The sequence below is a fragment of the Meles meles genome, chromosome 6 (assembly GCF_922984935.1).
Source record: "Meles meles chromosome 6, mMelMel3.1 paternal haplotype, whole genome shotgun sequence".
Taxonomy (NCBI): domain Eukaryota; kingdom Metazoa; phylum Chordata; class Mammalia; order Carnivora; family Mustelidae; genus Meles; species Meles meles.
Genome location: NC_060071.1, coordinates 69,494,459 through 69,508,155, shown reverse-complemented (window position 1 = coordinate 69,508,155; position 13,697 = coordinate 69,494,459). Strand labels below are relative to the sequence as shown.

The 13,697-nt window shown below is 38.8% G+C and overlaps 1 pseudogene; it reads right to left on the bottom strand.

Moving 5' to 3' along the window:
* Positions 1-3,982: 3,982 nt before the first annotated feature.
* LOC123943593 lies at positions 3,983-12,807 on the bottom strand (annotated as a pseudogene).
* Between the last annotated feature and the right edge of the window lie 890 nt (positions 12,808-13,697).

Here is a 13,697-nt window from a genome sequence, read left to right as displayed (position 1 = left end):
GATCTAGCCCCGCATCGGGCTCTCTGCTCAGCAGGGAGCCTGCTTCCTTCCCCTCTCTCTGCCTGCCTCTCTGCCTACTTGTGATCTCTCTCCGTCAAATAAATAAATCTTTAAAAAAAAAAAAAGAAACGTTAAAATAGAAAAGGGTAAAAGTTTAAAAAAATTTAGCAGAAGAAGAAAAAAGAAAGAAAAAAAATGAAAAAAAAATTAAATTAACCACAAGACTAAAGTATCATGGGGAGACAGCCATGAGTTCGTGCTTTGCTTTCTCCTCCTCTGGAATTCTGCTGCAGTCCTAGGTACTGAACCTGCTTTTCTTGGTAGATGAACTTCGTCCTGGCTGGATTTTTTGTTGATCTTCTGGGGGAGGGGCCTGTTGTAGAGACTCTCAAGTGTCTTTGCCCGAGGCAGAAATGCACCGCCCTTACTGGGGGCCAGACTAAGTAATCCGCTCAGGTTCGCTTTCAGGAGCTTCTGTTCCCTGAACACTTTCCGTAGTTCCGGAGGACAGGAATGAAAATGGCGGCCTCCCAGTCTCCGGCCTGGAGGAGCCAAGAGCCCGGGGTTCCACTCCTCAGTGCGCTCCCAGAGAACAGCGCCCAATCACTCCCGTATCCCCAGCCTTCAGCCGCGCTCTGAGTTCACCCAGCCTGCGACCGATTCAAGGTAACCCCGAGCTGAGAGCTCAGTCCTCGGCTCTGTCTCTGTTACTGGCTTCCCCGTTCTAATACCTGCGAGCTCTGTGACACTCCAACACCCCCGATCCTTCTGTGACCCTGCAGGACCTGGGGCCACTCTGACCCCGCGTGGGCTTCACCCCGGTTTAGCTTCTGGAGCAATGTCCCTCAGTGGAACAGACTTTTAAAAGTCCTGATTTTGTGCTCCCTTGCTCTGCTGCTTGCCGGGAGCCGGCCCCTCCCCCCGTGGTCTATCTTCCCGTCGTTTTGGATTCACTACTCTGCCAGTCCTACCTTTCAGAAAGTGGTTGATTTTCTGTTTCTAGAATTGTTGTTCTTCTTCTCTTCAATCTCCCATTGGATTTGTAGGTGTTTGCAATGTTTAGATAAGCTATCTAGCTCATCTCCTGTTACCTGATGTAGTCTCAGCCTGCTACTTCTCCGCCATCTTGACTCCCCCCCCTCCCCCCACTACATAATTTGTGGAGCTAAGTGCAAGAGGAACGTGTTGGGCCCCTTCCTCAAAATTATTAAAACTTTCAAGGCAGTGACAGCAGACCATGAAATCAAGCAAAGGACACTATGTGACTGTACAGAGTGTATGTGTTGGCTATAATTTAGAGTTTTATATCAGTTACCTTACCATATACATAAAATTACAAATAAAAATCCTTCATCTTCCAGAACAGGCACAGGTATCAACATTTGCACATGAAGACACTGTAGCACAGAAAAGCATGATCTAGTTAGTCAGCAGGAGTACTCGGGCAATAACTTATGTGTCCTAACTCTAGTCTTGCTCTCTGTTTACTTTATCAGATTTCATCTTCAAATCGAACTCCAATTTCAACAAATGGCAAAGACATTTATGACCAATATACACTGCTTCCCCTCAAAACATCACCTCTGGATTCAGTTCTAGGAATTTAATTGTAGGAGACAAACAACAACTGTTACTTTTGTGAATTACTTTTTTGCCCCATTCAGAGTCCAAAACATTGCAGGATTGGGGAAATGAGAAAACTCATAAAGCAGCAACTCTCTTCTATCCAGTGCTGCTGAGAGATGCAATTAATAAAAATGGAGAGACTCAACAGCCTAGCAGCACCAAAGTAATAACTCCTTTTATGAATATGAGGCATAGGTCCCAGGGTATCTTGAGGCAGGTTTCTGCTCTATTGATCACATTGTCAGACAACACATTTCATATCACTGAACACGTCCTATTTCGGGAGAAGTGGGAAAGGGACACCGGAGGAAACATAAATGTCAGAAGAAATAGGAATGCCTGTGAACCTCAGCACATGTTTCTTGGATTAATAAAGGTGATCTGGCTTGGGAAGCCAGTCCCAGGAGTGATCAGAATTAGAAAAGCATCTATAGCTAGTAAAATACTTGAACATATGCTAAATATAGACAACACAGCATGAAAGTCCAAGCTATTACAAGTATTCATTTCCTGGGAACTACCAGGAAGCTATCAATTTCTCATTCTTGCTTTCATGCATTTGGCAGGTTCTTATGTACCAGGTCATATACATAGCCACACTGGTTCCTATGGTATAAGTCATTCTGTCCATTGTATGCAGGTATAAATTCAATGCAATTGTCAAGTTATTCTGTGCCCTTCCTCCACAAATTTTTCCCCATTATCAGCAAGTTAAAAGTCAAGAGATTTCATCAGGTATTTATTAAAAAGGGAAGAATTCTTGGCATGACAACCAAATTCTTTTCAGTAATTGTCTTTTTATTTTTTATTTTATTTTATTTTTTAAATGTTTATTTATTTATTTTTTAATTTCTTTTCAGCATAAATTTTTAAACTGGTGAGCAGAAAGTTCCCTGATTCCTACACTCTCTTTTAAAGGCCCCTAAACCTAGCGCTCTCTCTTTCTCAATCCCTAGGTGGAAATTCCATTCTTTTAACTGAAAAGCAGGAAGGGCATTTGTTGGGGCATAGACATTTCTAAGCATGAAAGGCCATTCCAGGTGGAAACATTTCTTTGTCATTCAGAGATCCTTTTAGTTTGACTAAGTCCCTTTTAGAGAATCAGAAAATGTATTGAACACCTACTAGCTGCTTGATGTACATTATTTCTAGATGTTTATAAACACTGTCCATGAAAATGCCATTCACACTGCACAACCAAGTGGAATGGAGATAAATTTTGAACATAAAGATGTGAAACAAGAGATGTAGTTTTCAGCTATGAGGATTAAGGAAGACAACCTGGGGCACCTGGGTTGCTCAGGCCTTAAGCATCTACCTTAAGCGCAGGTCATGATCCCAGGGTCCTGGGATTGAGCCCCTCATCAGATTCCTTGCTTCTCCCTCTCCCACTCTTCTGTTTGCATTCCCTTTCATGCTGTGTGTCTCTCTCTCTAATAAATAAATCTTTAAAAAAATTTTAAAAACTTTTTTAAAAAAGGAAGACAACCTAAACTGGCAGTACTCAATTTCCTGAAATGGGTGAAACTGTGGGTGAAATTACAGGTTAAATGCCCCTTAATACATGGGGATTTAGAGAGTTAAACACAGTTTCAAAATTTTCTCTTTTTCCTTTTGAATTAATTTAGATAAAACATGTGTCCCCTCTATAAGACATAGTCTTTGATTACATCTATTACAGAAAAAGTATTAATCTATTGTGCAAATTTCTTTTCATATCTCTCTCTCACTGTTGTTTTGAGATTCACATTGATACTTCATTTGCTTAAAACCTAAACATTGTCAAGGCGCCTGGGTGGCTCAGTGGTTTAAGCTGCTGCCTTCAGCTCAGGTCATGATCTCAGGGTCCTGGGATCGAGTCCCGCATCGGGCTCTCTGCTTGGCAGGGAGCCTGCTTCCTCCTCTCTCTCTCTCTCTGCCTGCCTCCCTCCCTACTTGTGATCTCTATCTGTCAAATAAATAAATAAAATCTTTAAAAAAAAAAAAAAAAACCTAAACATTGTCAGTTAAGAATAAATTTACTCTGGTGTATAAATCTTGCCATTTAAATTCTAGGGTTCTTTTTTCTTTTTCTTTTTCTTTATCCTTGGTTAAATTTTATCCAAGAAACAATAAATATATATGTATTTAAAAACATGAGCCATGAGAGAAAGAAATAGGAAATCAAGAATGATTTAAGTTTTTGTGGGCGTTGCCTTTTTTTTTTTTTTTAAAGTTCCTAAAAGACTGTTGCAGGATAAAAGAATCACTGGCTCCAGGTCTCTTTGAGATAATAAGTGATGAAATTAAAAAGACAAACAAAAAAATAAAACATACCTTGGACACAGGGCACGGAATGGTGTTACGTGACCTTGTTTTAGGGTATGGTTTTCATCTTGCAAGAAGGCTTCTTTTCTGGAGGGCTGTCTGGTTCCTCCCCTTCTTCTTTGGGAGGAGTCTTTCCCTTTGATGCCTTTGAAGCTGTAGGCCAACCCTTCCCTTTGCCTTTCATGGGGTTTGGTCTCACTGTAGCCTTTAGCTTGGGTTTGGGCATTTTCTTTTCTTTTCTTTCAGGTTTGGATTTCTTAACCATGTTTTTGCTTTTCTTCTTTTGAACTGCCAAAGTCACTATCATCATCATTTAACATTAGGAAATCTTCTATCATTGCCGGAATCTTTCTTTTGGAATGGTGCCTCATCTTTCTCTTGTTCTTCACTGCCCACATATTCCATGAGCATCTCTCTCTGAATGGAAGCTCCTTTAGAAGCTGCCTGCTGTTGCTGGTACACATTTTTATGATCTTCTTTTTCATCTTTACTGGCCTCTGCTGAGTGAGAATCATCCTTCTTGGTCTTCACATCTTTTTCTTCGGAATCCTCACTATCTTCCTGTGAATTCTTTCCAGATTACCTCTTATTTTTAGCTTCTCAGGAAGATGACCAAATTTTCTTAGCTGGAGGGCCCAAATCTCTTCCATAATCTTCATACGCATCATCAGATTCCTGACACTGAATAATCAATGATCTTTCTATTTCTGACGGGCCAAGACCTGTGCACTATCAGAACAGGAATGGGTCAAACAGACAAAAACCAGGATTGCCCCTACCCTGTGTGCTGGACTCCCCCCAAAGTCTGCCAATGGGCAAAAACCCAAGCAACTGGCTTCTAAAACTCTGCTGCTTCTTGGTTCAGGGTCCCTTAATCAGACAAGCCCCCCCATTCCTCTGTCTCTTCAAAATGCCATATCTGTCTCTTTCTATTAGGCTGTATACCCGTTGAAGCAAAAACATATGCCAATTGCACTTCTGTCCCCAGAACCTACCATATTATATAGCAAATCAAATCTATAACAACAATTTTAATAATATATTACATTTTTGCATCATATTAGACATTGTGTTAAATGCCTGGTGATCATAATTCTAGTTCATCTTCATAATAACCCAATGATTTCAATATTTGTTAGTATTTCCATTTTATTAATGGGAAAATGAGGCTTATAATAACATACACTAAATTTAGGGTTTTGTTTCATAGACTAATCAAAAACCACAAGCCCCTGCCTAGTTAAAGGCCCAAGTTTAGCTTCCCTTCAATTTCAGCAAGCAGCCATCTTAGTACTGAGATGTAAATAAGAAAAGACTCGGGCTCCTGTGAGGGTCTCTGGGGTACAGTACACACCAGCAGGTTACATCATGGATGCTTAGTTGGAGCGACAGCCTCTCTTGAATGTGGAATATGGCCATTCTGATAACTGACAGTCAGGAGTTCTTCATGCTATTGAAAAAACAACTCACCCAGACCAGAAGTTCTTAACATACTAGTTTTATATAACATGTTTTCTCCTATGTCAAAGAACAGAAGAGGTATGGGTGTGTATTTGTATATTTGTGTCTTGTTTCCTTTAGATTCTTCCTACATATAGAACCATAGCAGGGCTTATTTTATTGTCATCCTGAAGTCTTTTGGTTTTAACCACTTCTCTTTGAATTTCTACTTCAGTAGAAAGGGACCAATTAACCAGCGGATGTATGGTTTATTTTGTTGTACATTCTTCTACAGGAACTAGTGTTATTTTCTCATTCTCTTTTTCATACGTCAACCGGAAGAGGAGGAAAATTCTGCCTTTACTACTCCTTTCTGTCTCTATCCATTGCTAACTACCTCCCCAAAAGGAGGAGACGCTGAAGTGACTGGTCAGAGCTAAGTAGTGAACATAACATGAAAGCTCCCAACCATAAGCAGTCTCTGCTTCCAGTTCTTTCGCCCAAATGCAGCATTCTCTCTTCTGTGTCTGGAAGTCATGAGGTAGGCACACATTGGACACGGTCCACCAGCCTCTTCCCACTTTCCATTCCATCTCAGATTGGGGGAGGAAGGGTATGTGTGAAGCATACTTTTCATTCTTAATCCATATGACTTCTAGGATAAAAAGATTCAGGGTTGATTCCATAGACCCCAAAAGTGGAAAGGTGTAGGACAGTATACTTTGGCTTTCAGGCTAAAGTTTCCTGAAGAAAAAAAAAAAGAAAGAAAGAAAAAGAAATCTAGAAAAGCCCTACTTTTGTTTGTGTAATATGTTTGTCTGACAATAAATAATTTTGGCCCTTTATTTTTCGTTTAGCTACTTTTTTTAATATTATCAACCTGAGAAAGGTGGAATAATGAATGATGGGATTTCAGCCCCCAAACCCTACCTTTTATGTTTAACAACTATATTTCTTTTCTCTGCTTTACAATACACCAGAGATAGGGCAAAGAGGTATCCTGAAAAGGGGAGAGAATTTGAGGAGACAGAAGGAAATCCTCAATTCAGCCTTTGGACCATGATGTTTCCTGGGGCTAAGCCGCCTACATTCTTTCCTTCCCTGGCTGAAAATGGCAGATATTAGTAGTTGTCCACCAGTATTCATAAACTCCTTCCAGAGTCTTAGCTGAGGATGTGGCCAATTAAAACAGGAGTTCATTTTCCAGGAGCCCTTGTGGCCAAATGACTAAATTCTAAGCAGCAGTGGGTAAGTGTGCCACTTCTGGATCTTACTCATAAATGAGCACTCTCCTTGGCCCTCTCTTCTTTCCTACTGACTGGCCTACACATATCTGATGGCAGATGCCAGGCATCCAGAAATGAAGGTATATCCTGAGGATGGAAGAGCTTCCCTAGTGGTTATGGACTTATTTTTAACCATTATATGAAAGAGAAGTAAGCTTCTGTAATTCTTAAGCCCTTGTGCCTTGGGTCTTTGGGTTACATTATTTTAGACCATATCCTAACTAATACATGGTAAGGGGCTCCTCAGAAATCTGGCTTACTCTCTTTCCCTGTATTTCCTTTCCCAATAGTCCCTGATTACACAGATCCTGAGTTCATAGCATAGTTTTCAAGATGTCTTTGGACATGATACATTTAGAGCTAAAGTACAGCTTGTTTTTCTCGATACAGAGAGAGGTGTATTCCTTCCTTTCTACTGGGTTCTTCTAAGCTGATGATGCCTTACTTTCATTTTATTTTATTTTTTTAAAGATTTTATTTATTTATTTATTTGACACACAGAGATCACAAGTAGGTGAAGAGGCAGGCAGAGAGGGGGGAGGGGGAAGCAGGCTCTCCGCTGAGCAGAAAGCCTGATGCAGGGCTCGATCTCAGGACCCTGGGATCATGACCTGAGCCGAAGGCAGAGACTTTAACCCACTGAGCCACCCAGGCACACCTTCTTTCATTTTATTTTATTTTTTTTTTTAACTTTTTTTTTTCCATTTTATTTATTTTTTCAGCGTAACAGTATTCATTCTTTTTGCACAACACCCAGTGCTCCATGCAAAACGTGCCCTCCCCATTACCCACCACCTGTTCCCCCAACCTTCCACCCCTGACCCTTCAAAACCCTCAGGTTGCCCCAACCTCCCACCCCTGACCCTTCAAAACCCTCAGGTTGTTTTTCAGAGTCCATAGTCTCTTATGGTTCGCCTCCCCTCCCCAATGTCCATAGCCCACTCCCCCTCTCCCAATCCCACCTCCCCCCAGCAACCCCCAGTTTGTTTTGTGAGATTAAGAGTCATTTATGGTTTGTCTCCCTCCCAATCCCATCTTGTTTCATTTATTCTTCTCCTATCCCCCTACCCCCCCATGTTGCTTCTCCATGTCCTCATATCAGGGAGATCATATGATAGTTGTCTTTCTCCGATTGACTTATTTCACTAAGCATGATACGCTCTAGTTCCATCCACGTCGTCGCAAATGGCAAGATTTCATTTCTTTTGATGGCTGCATAGTATTCCATTGTGTATATATACCACATCTTCTTTATCCATTCATCTGTTGATGGACATCTAGGTTCTTTCCATAGTCTGGCTATTGTAGACATTGCTGCTATAAACATTCGGGTACACACCTTCTTTCATTTTAAAAATCAAAGATAGACATATTATTTTTGGTCTTTCTCTTTTTTAACCCTTACCAAAAATAAATGAAAACTTTTGGATATTTATGAGTTCACTTTTACAAATATAAGTACAGAATAATGGATGGTGCCTGACACTCCTCCAGTAACAATTTCAACATGATTTTGTTTTTCCTTTGTAATGTCTGCCTTTACCAGCCTCTCCATAGTGAATGCATTTGCCCTTCTGCAACATTTTTTTACTAAAAGCATAGCGAACATCACTCCAAAGAGCTGCTCAAAGGAAAAAATCCACAGTATAAATTTCCATACATGGCAGAATCTGTGGAAAAAAAGATATAATTCAGAGAATCAGGGATTTCAGATTATATAGACCTGGGTTCAGATAGTTTGTTATCTATGAATATTGGTTATTTTACCTCTTTAGACCCAAGTTTCTCATCAAGAGAAGAGCAATAGTTGCTTTATGCAGATTAAATGAGATAATATATGGAATGAATAGCACATTGCTGACACATGGTAGCCACTAACTCACTGTTACTTCTTCCTGCAGTTAATGTTTTGATTCTTTTCTAAATTTATCTTCACAAGTAATTGACAGTCAGTGTATTTGGAAGCAGTGTCAGAAGCCAAGATGCTTGCCTGGTTTAGAGAGAGTGAATGTTTTGTCAAGCCATTGGGGCCTACTCCAAATTCACAAAAACAACACAAAATGCTTACTGAACTGTAGAATGCTAATTATGCACCCTATTTATAATAATCTTACAAAGTCTCATTACCTACAGCAGTCACAATGCATTCTCATTTCTGTTTAGTCTGGGAAAATTACAGGAAGGCCTTGTCATTCTTTTTGGAGTTTTCTGTATTTGGTGACATTTCCCCAGCTTGCTGCAAAACAGCAGCTGCAATTAATTACTTTTTGAATCGACTAGAGGACAGCTTGTAAGTTTTCTGCTGCCCTCTGTCAATTCTGGCACAATGAATTCTCTTTTACACTTGCATTTTACAACTTGCATTTCAAAGATTGCAGGGCCTGAATATAAAATGGAAAATGGTGGACCATTTTGTATTTAGTATTTTCCCAGAACAGCACTATAATGATAATCAGTCAACTCTAGATCCTAATGTTTGCAATGAACAAATATTTTTGCTTTTCAAAAAATCTAAAACCCAGTAGAAATTTCCTAATTGTTGAGGAGACATCATCTTATGCCTCTAACTAAAGATTGCCACCTCTTTGGGCTTGCCTATGCTGACATAATAATTTTCCAAAGTTTTAATCATCTGAAAACAAAATGCAATGAGCAAAGAAAATCCCAGCCTGGAATTTCTTGTCAGTCGTATTTAGTCGGTAATTACTAATACTTCCACGTGTTCAATGCCATGTTAAATGAAATGTCTTGCATTAGCCATCAAAAGAAATGAAATCTTGCCATTTGCGATGACGTGAATGGAACTAGAGGGTATCATGCTTAGTGAAATAAGTCAATCGGAGAAAGACAACTATCATATGATCTCCCTGATATGAGGACGTGGAGATGCAACATGGGTGGTTAGGGGGATAGGAGAAGAATAAATGAAACAAGATGGGATTGGGAGGGAGACAAACCATAAGCGACTCTTAATCGCACAAAACAAACTGGGGGTTGCTGGGGGGAGGTGGGGATGGGAGAGGGGGAGGGGGGTTATGGACATTGGGGAGGGTATGTGCTATGGTGAGTGCTGTAAGTGTGTAAACCTGGTGATTCACAGACCTGTACCCCTGGGGATAAAAATACATTATATGTTTATAAAAAATAAGAAATTTTAAAAAAATCTTAAAAAAAAAAAAAAGAAAGAAATGTCTTGCATTTATTTTGTCCTCAGACTTTCAGGTTGTATACAGACACACATCACAGGACCTTTTATGTTACGGAAGCCCATTTCCATAATGATATTAAAACAATGTAAGAGGTGATAACCATAATCAGATAAATGGTTCCACTACTAAATCACTTATAAATAATTTTGGAAGGTATTTTTGAATATAGGTTTTACATAGGAAGTCTAATGGTCTTCAAAGTCACTTTAAAACCGAATGATCATGTTCCATGTATAAGAAGACATTATTTGAGATGAGGTCTCTGCCTGTCCTTTATGCCCTTGCTCAGCACCTGTCTTGTAGCTGCTCTACATAAATAGCAAAGAACTCGTAGCTTCACTGATGATAGAAGCCAGACCAATTGAAACTGACCTCTTTCAGAACTTTCTAGACATAAATATTTTGAAAATGTGAGGTTCAAAGAGTATTGCCAACTAAATCCACATTGAGAATAAAAAGGATTTATTAAATAAAAAGGTGTTCCAAGTGTGAGAATTTGGTTTCCTACAAATGAGTCAAAAGTCAGAAAAGTAATCACTCTTACTTTTGTTGTTTCAGTCAGTTTATTCTTTTATTTTGATAGTAAGTAGTAAAACAAGATGTTAGAGGATGACTTTGTGTCTCAGGTTGAATGAATAGTTGGTATGATAGTTTATCATGGAGTCAAACTTAAGGGAGAGACAAATCTTCCATATGCCAGTTTTCAAACAGAATGATCCAAAACCTTTTCCCAGAATCCCAATCTTTTCATCCCCTTCATGAATATAGTAAAGGGCCAGAGTGTGAAGAGTGGCTTTTGCAAAAGAGATTGGTGAACACAGTTCTTTACAAAGAGCTGTTGCTTTGCGGAGATCTCACCATCCTTCTTCCAAGGGATGAGAAGCAAGGCAACACCTTCTAATTTCAAGCTTAGAAAGGGAGCTTCAGGAGTATCAAAATACAATTTTGAGAAAGTTAACTCTCATACAAATAAATTGTGAGTCTGGGTCAATAATTTATTTAACTCATTAATGAGTAAATAGCCTGGTGATAAAACAAATACATATATAATCAACATGCTGAATATATTCAGTATGTTGATATGTATATTGTGTGTGTGTTTATATATATGTGTGTATATATAGTAAAATATGTAAATTATATAAATATATGTGTAACATGTAATAGCATATATGTAACATAACACATAATATACATATAAATATAAAACATATACATATATATTCACTAAAAATAATGTCAGATACGTTTTCAAAGTTAGACAGAAAATTGTATAACGTCCTATAGGACAAAAAAATCATAACCATAGGAATCATTTTCTCTACCAAAAAATCATTTGTATCTCTACTGACCAAAAAAAATTGGCTTTTATTTAGTTAATATCTAGCTTCCCAGAGTCTGAGACTTAATTATTGGTAAATAGTAAATCAAAAATGTTCCTTTTTTTAGAATGACAAATGACCTCTGGACAGGTTAGTCAGACAATACTCTGATACTAATTTGAAAAGACACATGGTAATCTTTTTTGCCTTATTTGTAAGTTTTAGAGAACATCCTTCATAAGAAAGTCACTCAAAAAGTTTTGAAATATATTCCCCACAGTCCAGAAACAGAGAGTAGCAGCTGACTCCTGCCTGGAAGAAGGTCAAGCGAATTATAGCTGGAGTCTATTCAGGTCCCTGGAAATCCAGAAGGCGATAGTAGGGCAGACTGATATCCTTGACAATAGACTCTCTTTTGTGCTACTACACTCATATGGTCCAGAAACTCCGAGTGTTGTAGGGCTGTTCTTCACTGAGCAGCTTTGGGCCTTTGGTTGAGAGAGTAAGTACAGAGTCTTCTGGTCCTGACGTCTTCTGGAGGGGCACAGGGACCTCTGGAGAAAGCCTGGAAGGATGGTGCTGGATGCCCAGGGACTGAGTTAGAGGTTAGAAGAGACCATCTGGGAGCTAGATACTGCTAGCTGATCATAACAACTGTAGGAAAGAGTGGCAAGCAGGGAACCTTTGAAGGGCCAACAAAATCACCCACAAGAGAAAGATCTAGCTTTCATCATTAGATAGGCGCTCTCAGGATCACTAACTTAAGCCATCTAAGTCAGACCCAGATTGCTAACAAGTGAAACACCTAAGAAATGGCCTAGAGACTCATCTACCACAACCCTTACCTAGGCAGGAAAATGGAGAATATGAGCATAAAGAAAGCCAAGAATAGAAGATCCTCACAACCATCCCCAAGCAGGCTCTCTGCCTGAAGTAAGTTAAATCAGAGGGGTGTGTGTGTGTGTGTGTGTGTGTGTGTGTGGTGTCTTTATTTCCACAAAACACACTTCAGATATACTGCAGTTATTCTTTTTTTTTTTTTAAAGATTTTATTTATTTATTTGACAGACAGAGATCACAAGTAGGCAGAGAGGCAGGCAGAGAGAGTGAGAGGGAAGCAGGCTCCCTTCAGAGCAGAGAGCCTGACGTGGGACTCGATCCCAGTACCCTGAGATCATGACCTGAGCCGAAGGCAGCGGCTTAAACCACTGAGCCACCCAGGCGCCCCGCAGTTATTCTTTTTAATTTTAAGGGAACCATATCATCTTTTTTCCTACTTTTATTGAGATATATTTACTCACATAAATATACTAATTACTCGTATGTTATACAACACACTAATGTACTAGTTTAAGATGTATAGAACATAATGACTTGATATATTTATATATTTCAAAATGATTATCACACTAAGTTTAGTTAACCATCCATCACTTCACATAGTTACAAATCTTGTTTTCTTGTGTTAAGAACTTTTAAGATCTATTCCCTTAGCAATTTTCAAATATACAATATATATTTGGTACGGTAACTATAGTGACCACACTGTGCATCTCACCCCCAGAATTAATTCATCTTGTAAATAGAAGTCTATACCTTATGACTACCTTCACCCATTGCTCCACCCTCTACCCCAACCTGAAGTAGATTAAGTTAGAGATCTGCCAACAAGCTTAGAATTTTAGTGCTTATGTGGGACTGGATATTAATTTTGGATATTGAATTTCTGAATTATGATTTTTTATGACTATAACTGACTATTCTTTTTTTAAAATCTGAATGGGAACAGAGAAGTCACGAGCATGCCCAGTTTTCCTTGAGGGGCAGGGAAGGAATATAGCACTCTAAATAAAATTTTAAAGGGAGAATGAGAAATAGAAATAAAAACTCATTGTGGTTACCATCTACATCATCCTTTTTCACTAGTAGTAGAAATTGCTTCCCTTATATGAGGAAATCAAAGAATGGGATTTATACACATTCCAGGACTATATCTACTCATCTCACCATGATCCTATGTTACTATTTTGGTGCTTAGCAATTGAAAGTCAAACTTCACCACCAAGTTGATGAGAATAACCACAGCTAAAGAAATCAAAATGATAGTAAAGAAAAGTTTTTCCTCATTCCACTTGTAGATGTCTGTGTTAGACTTTTTAGGTATGTGATATAAAGAGAAATGTATACCTTTCCAATAGGGAATTTTTTTTTTCTTTCTTTCTACTATGACATTAAATTGGTATCCTGGAAGATATATGATATTCCTCATGAGGAATTTTTTACTTTTCAGAGCAGAAATAAAATTTATCCATTTGAACAAAACCTTTTGTTTTGTTTTGGTTTTGGCTTTTTAAGCAAAGGATGTTGCATGGGAAGTTTTCAAAGTTAGTTTTGGGGTTGAATTCCACCTCTACCACCTTCTAGCTTTCTGATTTGAGCAAGATATTTATCTTTCAGAGTCTCGGTTTTCTCATCAGTAAAATAGGGATAATAGCCATTCATTACAT